Source organism: Gallus gallus, chromosome 7, assembly GCF_016699485.2.
Source record: "Gallus gallus isolate bGalGal1 chromosome 7, bGalGal1.mat.broiler.GRCg7b, whole genome shotgun sequence".
NCBI classification, from domain to species: domain Eukaryota; kingdom Metazoa; phylum Chordata; class Aves; order Galliformes; family Phasianidae; genus Gallus; species Gallus gallus.
The window spans coordinates 1,658,844-1,675,104 of record NC_052538.1 but is presented as its reverse complement, the minus strand read 5'-3'; the positions used below and the strand labels follow the sequence as shown (position 1 = coordinate 1,675,104).

At 38.2% G+C, this 16,261-nt stretch overlaps 1 long non-coding RNA gene across 18 annotated transcripts in view; it reads right to left on the bottom strand.

Annotated features, from left to right (window-relative positions):
* The window catches only part of LOC101747532, a 332,267-nt gene that overhangs the window by 128,251 nt on the left and 187,755 nt on the right, over positions 1-16,261 (bottom strand). For 16 of the 18 annotated variants that reach the window (XR_005861589.2, XR_005861591.2, XR_005861593.2 and 13 more), the window contains 3 exons: positions 4,567-4,610; positions 1,561-3,837; positions 418-458 (listed from right to left, as the gene is read on the bottom strand). This is a non-coding gene — a long non-coding RNA (uncharacterized LOC101747532). The remainder of the gene's footprint in view (positions 1-417; positions 459-1,560; positions 3,838-4,566; positions 4,611-16,261) is intronic. The other 2 variants (XR_006939889.1, XR_006939883.1) reach the window with 2 other exon arrangements.

The following is a 16,261-nucleotide window of genomic DNA, read 5'->3' as shown; positions in this document are numbered from 1 at the left end:
TGTGGAAGTAATGAAGAGCTATAAATACATATGTTTTAAGCCAGGGTCAAAATACTCAAGGATCATAATAAAAGATGAATGTATTGCAATTAAGTATGCCTTCTTTAAAAAAAGATATCCTGTAAGAAGTAGCTACCTAAAACTACAAATAAATAAATGAATAGCTGTGCTGGAAGTTGCAATTATTTAGCGTAGAACTAGAATGCATTATTTTTAAACAGTGAGAACAACTGAACACTCATAAGCATTCAAACACATAACCAGCAACAGCAGTGGATTCTCTACCACGAACAATAATTCTCAAAAGTATCTGTTAGCCAAAGTAAAATTATTTCTTGTAAATTCTATGTTTTAAGATATGAAAATAATTAGACTGCTCTAATGGCATTTTCTGAGCTCAGTCTAGAATCTACTTACTGACTTGTTGCTTTATTAATTCCTTTTTTTGGGTCAATTTCCTGTAAAACATACAAACAATCTATTTCCATGGGTTTCTAGGCACAGCCTGGAAATATGACACAGATACTAGCTTGCTAAGACAGTTAATAATTTTCTCTCTATATTCTCATCCTAAGAAATGTACTATATTATATCCCTTCACACTCAGTCATTTGCAACCAGTGTATACCACTTGAGACTCTTCTTATGCAAACACTTAGGTTTAAGTATTTAACTGCTACCAAATCTCTTCCTTGCTTCCTCTGTCTAGACAACCTGTGTCAGTACTACATCTGTATGCAAAATAAGTAGCTGACCCCTTTTGATTTAAATTTCAAGCTAAACTGCTGTAGAGAGCCTATGATGGATGCAGAATAAATCAGCTGTTTAAGAAAGCAATAGATGTCTGCTCTCATCTCCTTGAGTGATGCTGATCTAACGCCTGTATTCTAAAATTGCTGTGAGGATCTCCCATGTGGCAAAAGGCAGCCAGCACGGACAATGAGTGGGCTCACTGCTTTCAGCCTTATGATTATACAATTATCTGTCTGATACACTGTTTCGGAATTGTCTGAGCTGGAAACCGTAAGTTTGATCAATGCTATATTGACTTGTATGGCATTTCTTTTCTATAATCAAATGCCATATTTATGTTCTAGCCAGCTTTAGCTTATACTGAACGTATTGACTTCAGCTTTTCTGTATGATCTCAGTGTGTACCTACGTATACTGTCCTTGCTCCAAGCTCCATTAAGAAAAAGAAAATACATTTGTTTGTAACACAGTGGCTGTGCTATTTTTATTATTTTTTTTTCCTGCAGTGCTGAAAAATGTGTCCAAGCACATCACAAAGCAATGCTTGCAATTTGTAGTTTACCGCCTGTACTGCTGACAGTTTAGAGATCAAATAATGAAGTGTGAGGGGTGTGCTGATCACTGCCGACCTCGTTATGTTACATTTCAAGAAGAGATGTGCAGCAGACTCACAACATCCAACACCGCTCAACAGCTCATTAATCAGCAGCCTGCTGATCTCTTGTCCTCTTTGCTATTCCACTCAGCTAGAAACTATGTTTATACAGGAGCTCTCAAGGAAGTTGTTTCTATAAAGGAGACAAATACCTGTCTGGTCCTTCTTCTGGCTGTGGAATGTGCTCGTCGCCAAGCCCAGATAAGGCTCTCTGGATAAACAGACGTTCCTCTCAAAAGCAAGAAATATGAGAAACCGCATAACCATCTACCTTCTTGAGTTCAACTAGGATCCAATGCAAAATCTCTCTGGGAGGATTTAAACATGAACATGAGAACATGCAGGAATTTCACAGTAAGAAATATTACTGACCAGACAACATGACAGGGAGCCAGTGCCTCATTTCTGTGTGGTTTTCCAGTTCCTTCTTTTTTCTTTCCTTTTCCTTTTTATCTTCTAGAACCCATTCGCTTTGTGTACTTATTTCAATTAAAAACAAAACAAGAAAACCACACACGCACAAGAAAAAGACTTTTTTTTTTTTCTTAGAGGTGGAAAACAAAGTAATTATTTTGTCCTGGTAAATCTACCAATGAATATATGAAAAAAAAAGGTCATTTGTTAGAAGTGATACACCCAGCATGGTATACGATAGTAGAAATTAATTTTCTTGCTACGATTTTTTAATAATGTATTACTTGTAAGACTTCTGTGCTCAGCACTCTCAACTGAAATCAAAGCTCTGTCACTTCAGATGCTCCTTAAAGCTAAAGTGGGGGGTGATGGGAAATAGAAGCTGAAGGTGAGTAATGGACTTACAACCACAGTAATGGTTTTTCACGTCACTGACATTTAAAAATTCATTAAATAAAATAATTCTGCCTGCAGAAGGATAATTAACTGGCCATCTGGGCAACGGCTAGTAAAAAAAAGAAAGAAAGAAAAGGACAACCAACCACAAAAACCCACCACAAACAGAATGATTCCTGTGCATTATATCAATATTTTCTACTCACAGGGGGAAATGTTAGGTCAAGTCTCGATGAAATGGGCAGAATTTCTAGCTCTTCAAATTCAGATAGTGCTCTATCACAATTAATACATAACTGGCTTTCTATTTTTTTATTTTTCCACTTCTACATTGAAAACATTGGCCGATTTTTCACACTCACCTGCTGATGAAATTAGAATTGGTGCTATCTTTGGATGCTTGATGTTAAATTAACAATATTTCCAGTGTGCTCTTACAGTAAACGCAAACAAGGTGTCTCTACCTGACTACCCACCTGATGGCTTCCTTCCCATTTGTCCGTCTGACTATTAACCAAAGCACTATTTAGAATGTTTATAGCAAGTATAGCAAAACCAAGTGAACACCCTCAGTATTTTCCATCCATTTTGATCAAGAACAATGCAAAAACTGTGTAACGGGAGAAAGCCAGCACGGAATCCAAGTGCATTTGCTTACACACAGCCTGCTCCACAAATCCAAAATCCATTTTCAGTCTTGTACCTTGCAACTTTCCCCCTGCAGGAAAGCATCTCCTCAGCTCCAACTTCCTATAGCCTTCCACAGTAATGAATAAACAAGATATAAAAGTGAGCATATACACACTTAAATCAGTATATAAAGCATCAGTGAGGTAAGCAGCTGTTCTTTACAGTCCCAAGTCTGCCCTCCGTGGAGGCTAAGAATGGAGGGAAGTGAAGGAACGAGTTTAAGCAGCCCATCAGACTTGTCTCCTCCGTTTGAAAGCAGCCAGCAGGCAGGGACAGACAGCTGAAGGCAGGAGAACATCACCCACTTCTTGCCTAGTCTGCTGCACACAATAGGTTACTTTAATTTAATGATGCCCTACTTTGAAGGGAGAGAAGAGGCTACTCAATTTCAAAATGGATTGCTGAATTAGACAGCAGTGGCAGCTTCTAAATTCATCACCGGGTAATGTGATATAGTGATACCATGGTGTACATCATACTTCACACACAAGACAAACCCTTCATGAAAGGGCAGAACACTGCAGAGCATCCCAAATTTTCATTCCCTGTCAGTATGTCAGTATATGCTAGAAGTGAATATACAGCTTGGGAAGGGGAGTGCTATTTTCAGCAGCCTTTATCAAAAGTCAGGAAGCCTCATTTGAACAAGAAACATCATCTGTCAATGCAGGAAAGAGAATGAATGATAATATTTGTTTAAAAACTGCCAAGGAATGATTCAACATTCATCAGCTCACTTCATTCTCATTAGCAATATTGAAATATCCAATTTAGAAACCTTTCACTTTTCCTTTTTAGACGATGGTATGTTTTTAAACTTGTTTTATGGAGAATAATCAGTAATAATACTTCCCTTATTTCTGTGAAATCGTGAGGTGATTCATGAAATAATTTCCATTTCATCTGGTACATTTTCCCTTCTGCAGTACCTGTGGAATCAAGGCAATTGTCTGTCTTTTTCAGAAATCATTAGCTCTCCAGTGCAAACCCTCTCTTAAGATGCTTTTATTACTTCTGAAAGCTCTGTCTCCTAATGGACCGAATGTAATTGAGCACAGATGCTATTTGCAATGGATAGACAACCCAAACTTCCAAGCAATTGCTCAGCATTGAGTTACCCTGAATGCACAACTAAGATTGTTATTGTTATTAATATTTATCCATTGAGCTCTACATTGCAGACATTTGAAAATGTTATGCAATCTTCTAGCCCACAGGCCCAGTTCAGACTCTCTTTCGCCTTCATTAGAAAAACAAAGGAAGCACTACATCCCACAGAAATACAAAGACTTCATGATCTTCATCTTATTTGCTTTGAAAAACCTCCTGCAGACTTCAATGGGATTTGGATTAGACTTTCTATGAATTACAGAAACAAGATCCCTTTTTTAGTATACGGCAGAAGTTATCTAACTAGGAACTAATTAATGTTTTGACATTTTAGAATAGTACTTGGTATTTAAATGAAATATTTCCAAAGATCATTGACCTTGATATCAATCAATGTGATTACCAACATCAAAAATATGTAATTCTCATAATGCTGTGGATTAGCACGCTCAGAATGATACACAAGTCATACTAGCGGTACTAAAGAGCTTAAGAAAAACATCTTAAGAAAAATTTTAAATAGCAAAAAAGAAAATTCAAAGACTGACCTTTTGTAAACATCCAGTAGCTTAGATATGCATTCTGTGTTTATCTGAAACGACAAGAAATCAAGGTGGGAAGGAATTAAGATTGAGGGCATGCTTCCTCTTGGCATTTCAGAATTCACATTTTTCTCTTATCCAGAATGGAGGCTCATTAATTAATTCCTTTATTCTATACTCACAGAGAAGTGAGAAAATAAAAAGAAGATCTGCTAAGCTGCTAACACTTGCTAAAATTATTATCACTAATCTAGTTTTCTTTTTTTTTCCTATTCATATTTTTCCACCTTAACTTGGATGTGTCAGAATAATTTCATAACAACTGAAAAACACATCCTAGGGTTTACAGATTGCACCGATCTGCCTGTTTGAATCTGCTAGTAAAAAGCACCAGCACAAAACCAAAGGGCAATCAGTAGGGTATGGTTTTGTTTTGGGGGGCGGGGTTCAAACTGCATTCACAGTGGGTTGGGGATACACATCCGAACATTCATCTTCTGTTGCAGCCAGCTGCCTACAGAATCATGCTCAAGTTGTGTTGGTGCCTTCTTTGTGCCTCACGTATTAAGAAGTACACATGGAGGAAGGAAAAAGTTACATATTGGTTTGCATGCAAGACAATGGCTGTCTATTCAGAACAAGATTTCTTAGCTGTTTCCTCCCTTTGATATTTTTTACTTGAAAGAGGAAGAAAGCAATCAATTAGCAGGGGTGCCTACAAATCGCTGTAGAAAAGTATCACAGCATTTGGAATATAAATCCTTTGCTGTTTTAGAGTCTACTGCTTACTTTATGTACATGCAAAAACCTTCTGTAAGCATAGTCTTGGACGAAAAACTAGTCCATAGCCTGCTCAAACTCCTACTTTTGTCATATTTTTGTCATTTAAAGCTATCATGAAAAATGATAGAAAATTGATTAACAGCAAAACTGTTTCTACAGTACTTTATCAGGAAGAAATCTAAGCAGGTCGTTCAGTGCCTTCCTTTATTTATCAACTTATTCTGCTTTTATCTCCTCCCAAGCTTGATGCCTCCTCTTGAATTCCACTTAGGATATTTTTTTTGCCACTTTTCCCACTATCCTTTTCCATGTGACAATGTGACAGTCATTTGCTAGTATGGGAATGTTCCCCAGCTACCTGTCAAAAATCTTATTCCTTCAGGAGTCTGACATCACATCACCAAAAAGCGATCTGTCCAATCAGTCAAGTATCAGACAAGTCTGTTAGTGCACAGAGCTATTTATATCAGAAAAATATATGAAATTAAAAAAAAAGAAAAAAAAATCAATGGTATTATTATGCAATAACTTTCTAACAATAAAACCTCCTTTAGATTTGTGTTTTATCATATAAAAACTTAATATCTACACCAGGGTTGAGCATCTTCCTGGGTGGAGACTCACTTCACTCAATGTTTGTCTGCACACATCACACCCAGATTTCCACACTTGAATAGATCTGTCTGGTCTGCCTTTACCACAGCTAAGTCCAAGCACATCACTGAGTTTCCAAAAGTTTGGAGCGCTGGCCCCTCCCTCATCAATACATGGAGGCCGGCATATCCAGAAGGTAACAGAGATGCAAAGAGGGTTCCATCAGCTCTGGAAGTACCTACTACTCTTTACAAATACCCTAAAGAGAACGTGGGTGATAATGCCTCTCTGACCACACGTATTTCAGTACCAGCATTAGACATACGTTCTTCTGTCCTTTCCAGCTGTTCCTAAGTAAAGTGCCAATGTTTTATTTTTATGCAGTGTACACAGTGTCCCAATTTTCAGCACAGGGATGCTGTTCTGTGGGCCACAGGCACTTGTGGGCAGGTTTTTCAAGGCACAGATACATGTTTAAATTTTAAGACATCCTTAGGCAGAAGTTAAGAGCTCAGGCAGCTCTTTGCATCTGTAAACAACATTAGAAGAGGTGCAGAATGCTTAAAGCAGAATGATTAACAGCAACAGCATAAGCACTGAATAACTAAAGATTTGTACCCACACAGCAGGAGCAGCTCAGTGAAAAAAAATGAAAATGCATAAGCCTAATGTGTGCGCCGTCACAGGAGAGTTAAGATGTAATCACTTATTTAAATTAAAATGTCTAAGCATCAAAAATATCTAAATACATTAAAACAATGGCATTTAGCCAGAAAATGCTGAAGTCCATATCTAAGAATATTTCCAGCTGGGGGTATGAACTCCAGAGTCTAAAGGTGGGGGGAAAAGAAGCTCTGAGCATACTGCTTTTCAGAACTGAAACACCTGGAGGAGTCAATACATAGTAGATGTTACAGGGCTATAAGGTGGCTCTTACCTCTCAACAGAGAAATGATGGCTACAGTTACAAGAGCTTCTGCTATTTTATGTTTGTGCTAGAAGCAGGAAGCAACATATGAATGGAGCGTGTAGCATATGCAAATACAGTAATGACTCATTGAATATGTCCTCTCTTTATACCTGTAAAACTGAGCAAAAATACTCTGCCATTAACAAAACTATCGTAAGAAACAGCATCAGTAGGAAATGTTTATATTAGGCCCTAACAAAGTACCAGCACTCAAGTATTCCTGGAGGTATATTCAGCTCTTCTACAGAAGGGTAAAAAGGTGAGAAAATACATGCAGAACAAGGTCTAGATAAAATATCTGAAATTACGATTATTTTTTATTCTCTCACTGAAAAAGAATCTGATTGAGATAAACAGGTCATAAAAGGACAATTTTGTTTTACCTGTGCAGTTTTAAAGCTTACAAGCATGCTAGGAAGCACAGCTGGAGAAGAACTGAAGAAAATGTCATGCTTCAAGGGAAGTATTTTATGACCACAAGACTGCCCTACATAGCATTATTAGCACCTGCGATTTTTCCCTCAGCCCTGGAAAATATGCCTGTCCAGCTTACTGAACTGAGGACTGCACTGACATTACTCTCACTTCAACCAGAAGTAATGCTGAGCATCTGCCAACATTAAAAGAAGGTAGTTCAAAACTGAAGGCAGCTAGGACTCAGTGTCAAAAAAATGAGTGCTTTTTACTATAAAACTAAAGCATAGACTACAGGACTCAGGAAGAGAGGAAAATTATTCCTATGAGAAGCAAGTTCATGACAACTGAATGAATCTCAGTAATGTAGAACACAATTTGGCATGTATGCATCCAGGTAAAGAATGGATCTTCCCTTGTATGCCCTATAAAGCTGGACCAATTTCATAACGTAATATGAAAAACACCCCCCCAAGAAAGGTTATTTACGTGTATTTTAATATACTCTTCCAAGCTACAGTAAAACAAAAAACTAAAAAAAAAAAAAAAATAGAATAAAAAAAACCATTTTTGGAATTTGATGAAATTCCTTTTTTATCAATAAAGCATGTAGTACATGACTTGCAAACCTCAGCAGTGAAGTTCACCAGAGCAGCTGGCTACTTTGTAATCTAGGAATAATAATGGGCTCAACACTGAGCCAAAGAGTTGCCCAGAGTGACACAGCACATAGCTATGTTCTGCTCTTTGTCTTGTTTTCTGTCTTGGAAGGTGAACCTTCTTTCCCTTCTTTCTCTATGTTGCATTATTAATATAAAGCGGTGTGTTTCTTGCAGCAACTAAGTAGATTATTTTCTTGTGAACAGAAGAGCTGCTTTGAAAAGGCCTGTATCACTTTTGAAAATAGGAGTTAAGCATGTGAGTAACTTATAAATCTCTGCGGAGAATTTCACCCTTATTCTACCACGTGCCTCATATCTCCATCTGTAGCCTGGAGATAAGAGCTTTTCAAATGTTGCTGTTTCTAGCATCTTGGGAATAGGACGGCTAGAGAAAAAGAGACACAGCAGCAATGAGCACTTAAGCTGGCATTATGGCAGTGCTGAACTGATAGCATCCTTTTTCACATGCAATGGGAAAATGCTACTAATCTTATCAGTTTAATTATGCAGATTCATACCAACCTAGAATATGGCCTCTTATATTTGACATAGAACTTATGGAGTTCTATATATGAAATCATATAAAATAACGAGAGTACATTCCTGTTCCTATCTGACTTCCTGTACCATAACCAAAATAAAACACTTATCCTTCTGTTATGAGAATTTCCATAATTGAATAGCAGGCAGATATATGTGACACAGGATCACTAAGAAGACAGTCTAAAAAACAGTTGGTCTTCAAACTCATTTATTTACTCAGCAAAACTGAGGCTGACCACTACCTTTACCTTCCAAAGGGTCTCTATCTAGGCAAAGAAAGTAAAAGCAGCAGGCAAAAAGACAGTTAACAACTCAAGCTGAACCCGAAAGTGAAGTGTTTCTCTCGGGTGCTGAGTGAAACCACTGAATTCACTCTAACTTGGGATAAACTGCTATAAAGGCGGAAATATTTAGCACTTTTGCTGTGGTTATTTCCATCCACGCTGACAGATTCATTTTTTCAGCTGCTATCACTAAGCAAAGAAGGCTGAACTTCAGAAGCTGTGAAGGCTTTGGAGGAAAACCCGTCAGTGCCTTTATGGGGAGAAGTGCATGGTGCTCTGCTGTGGGTGCACAGCTACCGCATTTCCCTGTGCAATCCGAAAACGCACCTGGGAGACCGACAAATACATTTGCAATTGTATTCACTAATTCTTAATTGTTAAAGTCAAAATACTACCAAATGTTATCTCCTTTTATATTATTAAATTCTTATTTTTACTGTACTCAAAATATCGGAAAGCAATGCTTAATGCCTTAGTTACAAAATGAGAACACCCCCTGGAATAACAACGATTTAGCACCTGTTTTTTCCTCTTGATTTCGTATCGCCACAGGCAGAACTTTTGCTGTAAAGCAGCCTACTTGCAGAAAAGACTTTTTATGTTTCCCCTCCACGCGGTGGCAGCAGTGAGGGAGCTGAGCCCGCCATGAGGCGCAGATCGGACACAAAATGGCCGCCGAGCAGCGCGAAGGGAAATGGCCGCCGGCTGAGCCCCGCGTGGGCGGCGCGGCGCGCGGGGCCTCGGGCGCGTGGTGGGGCTGAGCAGCTCGTGCGGGGCTGCAGTGGGAGTCGATGTGCATAACAAAACTCTCCTACAGAGAGCAAAGGGAAAGAGGAGAACCGTCTGTTCACTGCCTAAGGAAGGACAGAAGTTTCCAGAAGGCCGCTACCAATGTGGTACCATTGTCTCCATTACAGAAGTCCCGATTTGCTCCGGGTGCCCTTCCGGGCCCAGGCCTGGGGTGGACGCCTCACTGGAGACCAACCCCCACCTCTGGGGTCTGTTTGATGCACTCAGCTCTGATAATTTTATGAGATTTGTAACATGACTGAATAACAAAGCCCCCACATCCTCCAGTATCGCAGATGCCCACAAACTCACTGCTGCCTTTTCTATACACAGAGAGCATGCAGCTTCTCCCCTCCCCATGACTCCTGTGCCAATGGAGAAACCCAGAGTTTATGACTAAAACCAGACTGAGTATTCACCCAAGATGCATGTAATCAGCAAAATGCATCACAGCATCCTTGGTTCTAGCAAGATCCATGCGTGCCCTTGGTTTATCACACCTGGTAAAAAGCATGTGCCCCCATCTTTCACAGAGCGCTTTCTGCGTAAGTTCCTTTTTAAACGAGTATGATGACAGTATCAATTACAATTAGCAGCAGCTGATATTGCTGAAGAATTTGCACACCATACCATTTTGTGAATTACTCTGCTGATGTCATGAAATGTGAGCACAGCAGGGAAGCAAAGCTATCCCATGCTAATCGATCAAAACCCAGAAGCTGCCAGGCTCTCAGCAGTTGGAGGGCACCATCACTCTAGTTTGGAAGACTGTGGAGGCAAAGGCATAATAATTTGCTGACATGCCAGTTCTTAATGAGCAGAGCAAGCAAAAATGCAAGGAGTCACAAACACACACGCACACACAAACAAACAAAGGCACTTTGAAACTGTAGGAGCAGTGCAGTAGACACACTAATGGGAGATTGTTTCTGTTTCTTTCTGTTTCTAAGCAAGAAAATAGAGAGGGTAGTTGATATCTAGCTACTCTTCTATGCTCAGAATTTCATTCTGAGAATACCACAAGTATTTATAATTAGAGTCAGCACTTTCTGTAATTTTATAACTCAAGTCTGCTAATACTGCTGATGCAAATCACACGTGAAATATTAATCTGGGTTAGAGACACCTACTCTGCTATTTTCCTCCCTCTTTCACATAGCATTTTGGTATGTGCTTTCTGTAGATTTCTTTTTCCTTACTCCTTGAAATTCAATAAAGGATCAGAATCAATGCTCCAGTATAACTCCCTGGAGAAAACCAGTCCAAGTCTAGAAATTCATTAAATGACCTAAATAAGGAATTATACTTAACTGTGAATGAGAAGAAGCAGAACTATTCAGAAAGGATATTCAGAACTTCTGTTATGGGAGAATACAATTAGTCAATTAATCAATGCAATGAAATGCTGCCTCTGTGAACCCCCTCTAGTGTCCTTACAGTAATAAAGTTTGTACAGCTGGCAAATTTTTAAAAAGGAATCACAAGAACCATTTTGAAAGTTAGGGAAATCATAAATAGCATTAAAGACTAAATATTAATTATAACAAGTATCATTCAGACATCTTACAGAACTCTGAGGTACTAATGAAGTCTGCTAAGAGCAATAAACAGGTTTACAAATTAAACTACTGGGTTATATATTAGACAAGCTTCAGTTTGCTGGAGCTTTTTGTATAATGAGGTTCTTTGGCCTCTTGGTACAATAAATCCGATTTCACATTTTTATTATCACATCCTATTAAACTGCTATGTAGGTAAAACATTAGAGAAACACTTTGCAATTTCTCAGTATCCCTTTTTTTTGTTTTTTGTTTTTTAATCCTTAAGTCTTTAATATTATCAAGTCACAAAAGAGTTATGATCACAGGATTTCCTTTCACTTGTGTGTCTGCTACCCAAACAGACTGTTGAACCAACTCTGGACACCTTATTTTAGATTGAAATGAAAACTAGAAATGAGAAGCAAAGAGTGAGGTGGTTAGAAGACAAAAGGAGAAAGAGTTTCTGTGTGCACATAAGGTAGGAGCTATCAATGTGTTTTGATTGAACAAAACAAATGAAGGCCGAGGAGGACAGAGGTGTTTTTTAAGCCAGTAGTAAACACACATATTCTGATGCATCAAACTTAAAGCAGCTGGATTAAAAAGAAATAAAAAGAATAAAAGTCATTTTTTTTTAAATAAAAAATCTCAGTGTACAAGAAATCTTGCTGCATGCCAAAAACAAAAACCAAAAAACAAAACAACAACAAAACCACCATTCTAATAATGGCTACAAACATCGCAGAAACTTTTACTTTTCATTAACCAAAACTTACTGGAAAGTTGTTTTTACGTAAAGATTTACGACTAAACTGCACCACCATGGATATGGGGTGCTGGTTTTACTACTGATAATAGCAACATATTACAGTGTAGCTCATGGCAGATGGACTAAAAAAACCCGACATGTGATGTGTCCAAGTACTCGTTAAAAGCAAAGGACTAGTTGAAATATGACCAAAAGATTAACTTGTGAAAAATTACACGTATTCTAGTATAATTTCTATGTAACTTCATTTTATTTGAGCATCCAATGCCAAAATTGTCTCCTTATTATTATTTTTTTTACTGTCAAGAATTCATCCCATATTTCCCTGCAAAGCAAAACAATACTATTGATAGGGAGAACTTGAGCTTTTTTTTGGTTTTCTTTGTTCCCCCTGGCAATAACTAAAGGAAGATTTTGTTCAAAAGCCTCAAGGAAATCACTCAAGTGTATAAAGCTACGTGCCACCAAAAACAAAGCTGCTGGTGACAGAAGCTAATTATGATCATTACTGTGCCACTACCTAAGAGGGTTTACAGCCCAAGCAGCAAAACAACAGGTGTGACAATATTCTATTCTGTTTTTTTGTTGTGTAATTACACAAATCTCTTGGAAAAATGGTCTGTAGACTGAAATGCTCCCAGACAATGATGGCAGCAGGGCCCTACAGGGCAGACATCACCATCAGCCTGCTCACTCCCTTCTCAAGGCAGAGAGCCAGCTCCAAGTCCTCAGAGCTGGGCAAGGTGTGGGATAAGAGGACATGCCTCTCATTATGAGGGCTTTGATGTACTGACCTGTGCTTGGAGCTCATTTCTCTATAGCTCTACGTCATTTCCTGCTTCTTTCCTACTTATTCACCTCCCTTCAATCACAGTTGAGCAACTGCTGCACACCATGAGGATATGGAAGTCACACTACTTTTTACAACCTTCTGTAATGAAGAAATAGCTTGACATTAAGATCTCTTTTTCTTTCAACTTAGACTCACTGAAACAGAGGAACTGTGAAGAGCTGCTGGATACAAAGGCTGATGCTTCTTGGCCTGCATTTGTCTAGGTAGAGTGTCTATGTGCTGAAGATATACCACAGACCTTATCTGCCCAGCCTCATCCAGTAGCTTTAACTCCCATTTCTTCCAAGGGAGGAGTCATTTGGCATTCACAAGCTTGAAAAATATGAATTCTCTATCCCACATCTGCTTTGTGGCACTGGGCTTTGCAATTTCTGCCATTAATGAAGGATTCTACAGAGTAATAAAGAATCTGTGCATGCTTTTGGTAAAACATAAAGAAGGAAAATGGAGAAAAGGGAAGTTACTTTTCTTAGAAGTAGAAATATATCAAAATAATTGAATAATTCAACCTTTGGGTTTTTGATCTTTGATTTCCTTCTCAGTGGAGAAAAAAGCTGGCTGGAATAAGGATAATTAGAGTTTTAAAATCTAAGGTCCTCCTGTGTACCTGTTCTTGAAATGCTTTTGAAGTATGCATCTATGGTGAAATCTATGCTATAGAACTTAATTTTCAATATCATATTTCACAGGTACATTCCCAGATTCCCAAAACCAGACATGCCTCGTAGCTCATCCTGGAGCCTGCTTCTTAGGTACTGAAGGCAAGAGAGTCAAACCGTGTTCTTAATAAAGTCTTTGTTTTACAGTTTATCTGCTTAGTATGATTGGTTTTTTGTGTGTTTTTTCTTTTCTTTTTTCTTTTTTTTGGAGAAATCTAGGATTTTTTCGGTACCTATTCACCTCATCCCTTTGGCTGCACTAGTTAAACACAGAGTAAAAACAGAATATAATATATCCCTACAATAGATCTCCACCTGAAAAATGCTTAGTGTTAAAGCTGCTGTCAGCAGCATGCTCCTAGTCAATCCTGATGTTAACCCTTATTTTCTATAACTGTTTTATATAACATTTATATATAAATGTGTGAAAAAAAGGATCTGAGGACTTTTTCCATTATTTTGTTACATATATTTCTACTAGTGTCATTAGAAATTGAAATCTATATTTCCAAAAATATGGCTGTTTTTACAGCTTCAGCTTATTAGTGAATACATACTTTATTATAACATTCCTTTTATTATTCTAGGTAATTGATAACATTGGTTATCTTTAATTACTAACTTCTAGCAGGTTACGAAAACTTTTTTCTTCAAATTACTATAGGAAATTGGCTACATGAAAAAAATGTTCTCTGTCCCCTTATATTAAGAATTCCACATTCATGTTCTGTACAGCATTAACAGAGGTGAAGTTAGCAAAAATCCTATATTCCTTATTCCCCTCAACTTTTTTGAACCAGAGAGAATGAAAGAGAAAGATGTTCGGAAGGGCAAACCAGGATGTCCAAAATCTGTGCTAGAAATCTGTCACCAGCACTGCAGGTCTTGCTGCAAACAGCACAGCAGTCGGTGGTGTAGGCAGCCAAAGAAGCAACAAGGTCGTTCAAGGAGCTGCCGTCACAGACCTGGAGGCTGCTATGACAATACTGGAGTTGTAACAACTGCATTTAAATAACAGAAAACTCGTTATATAAGCTGTTTCTAGCCACTAGGACTGCTACTCCATCCTGTTCTGGTTTAGTCAGTAATAAAGAACGTCTGTGCATTCAGTGCTTTGCAGATGGTGCAGAAGCTGTTTTTCTAAGGTTAAAACATCAAGTTTTATTTTATATTAAGTTACACAAGGTCAGGAGGCCACCACTATAGCAAAATTAAAAGTCATTTCTCGCGGCATCCTTGTCTTGCTAATATGATAAGGACCTCCTTTGACAGTGAAGCAGATGAGAACAGAAAACATGCATTTTGGCTAGAGAGCAAATAAACAAGCAGACTCTTCTAAGAGAAACAGAAGAATTTAGGGCACTGTGACAAAGTTCTCTGCAGTCCTGTACGTTCAACATAGATAAGAATAAAGAATATGCATATATTTTTGTTCCATGGCATAAATCAACTGGTATAACTAGAGCTGGAATCTCTCCTCATCACAAGAGGTGCACATAAGCAACTCAGCAGATCCTTCCAAAAAAAATGTACACTCCCTACTTTGTAGGGAGAAATTTTACCTTAAAATCATCTATAGCGCTGCATCCACACAGAGGTCTCTCACTGCTTAACAGTGTTGTAGGGGAAATGAGAAAGGGAGAAAGTCATTTCCTAGTCATTATTTATCTGGATTTCTTTGCACAAGCCATCTCAAAAGCCATAGGACAAAGTGTCTCAATTCAGATCTTTCCAGTACAGTAGAGAAAAGGATATGGAATGTTTTCAGTAACAGAGAATCATGTGAGTCCTTAGTTGGCACACAGCATTACTATTCACATAGCACTAACTTCAGTAAGCTAAAGGCTATTTGTGCCTTATGTCCTCTGAACGTTGTTTTTCTTTTGGATGATATGGAAAAAGTTGCAGGGAAGATGGGAGATACCAATCCCACTGGCACTTTCAAACCCCTGGGTATAAATTGTTGAATGCTGCCTTTCTCTTTGTACAGGAAGCACTCCAGAGATTTTTGAAATTACCTGTTTAATTCATTACTGGGACCCTGTGGAGTCAGGGGACCCCCTCTGCGGATAGGAGCATACATTTGAGGCCAGAGTGGTAATGAACATGTGAAAAGTTTGGATTTACTGGTTAAGAATGCTGGTATAAAACTTAAAGATAGTTGATCTTACTGAGGATGTGTTCATCGCTCCTTTCTGGTATAGAATCTTAAGCTTCCTGTTGTCTGTAAATTAATTCTGGGGGAATTTATTGAGATACGAGTTCCTTATCTGCCTACATAGACATAGATTAACTGAGCAGAATGGCAGCCATGAGACCACAAAAAACATTTTGCCTGAACAGATGGTAACTCCAACAAAATCCTAACCATCACAGACCACAATAAATGATACCGTACAAGTATCAGAAAGTTTGGGTAGAAAGAAACATCATGAAAATGGAAAGAGTGGAAGAGAAACATGGAAAGATGAATTCTTGTGTTTAACTTAACATCATTTAATACTGAGACTCATAACCATTGCTTTTTCAAGGCAGTCAGTCTTGTGACAACCACTAATAGTAATGATCTGGATTTCTTAACAAAATAGGTGTGCAATAAGTAAATCAGACAGCATCTAAAACATTGCCTTTTCTTTCTCAGTCGTTGATAACATCAGTGAGGTGACAGTACCTAATAAACAAGTCACACCACTGTGAATTTGAGTTAAGAGAGTTAATCAAATTTTCTGGATAACTAAAAGTTTCCACGCAAAAGCCTGATCAAGAGAATTTCCAAATGTTAAAACAAACATATAGCTCTGGACAAAAAGTTACTCATCCAAGACAGAAAAATAACCTGG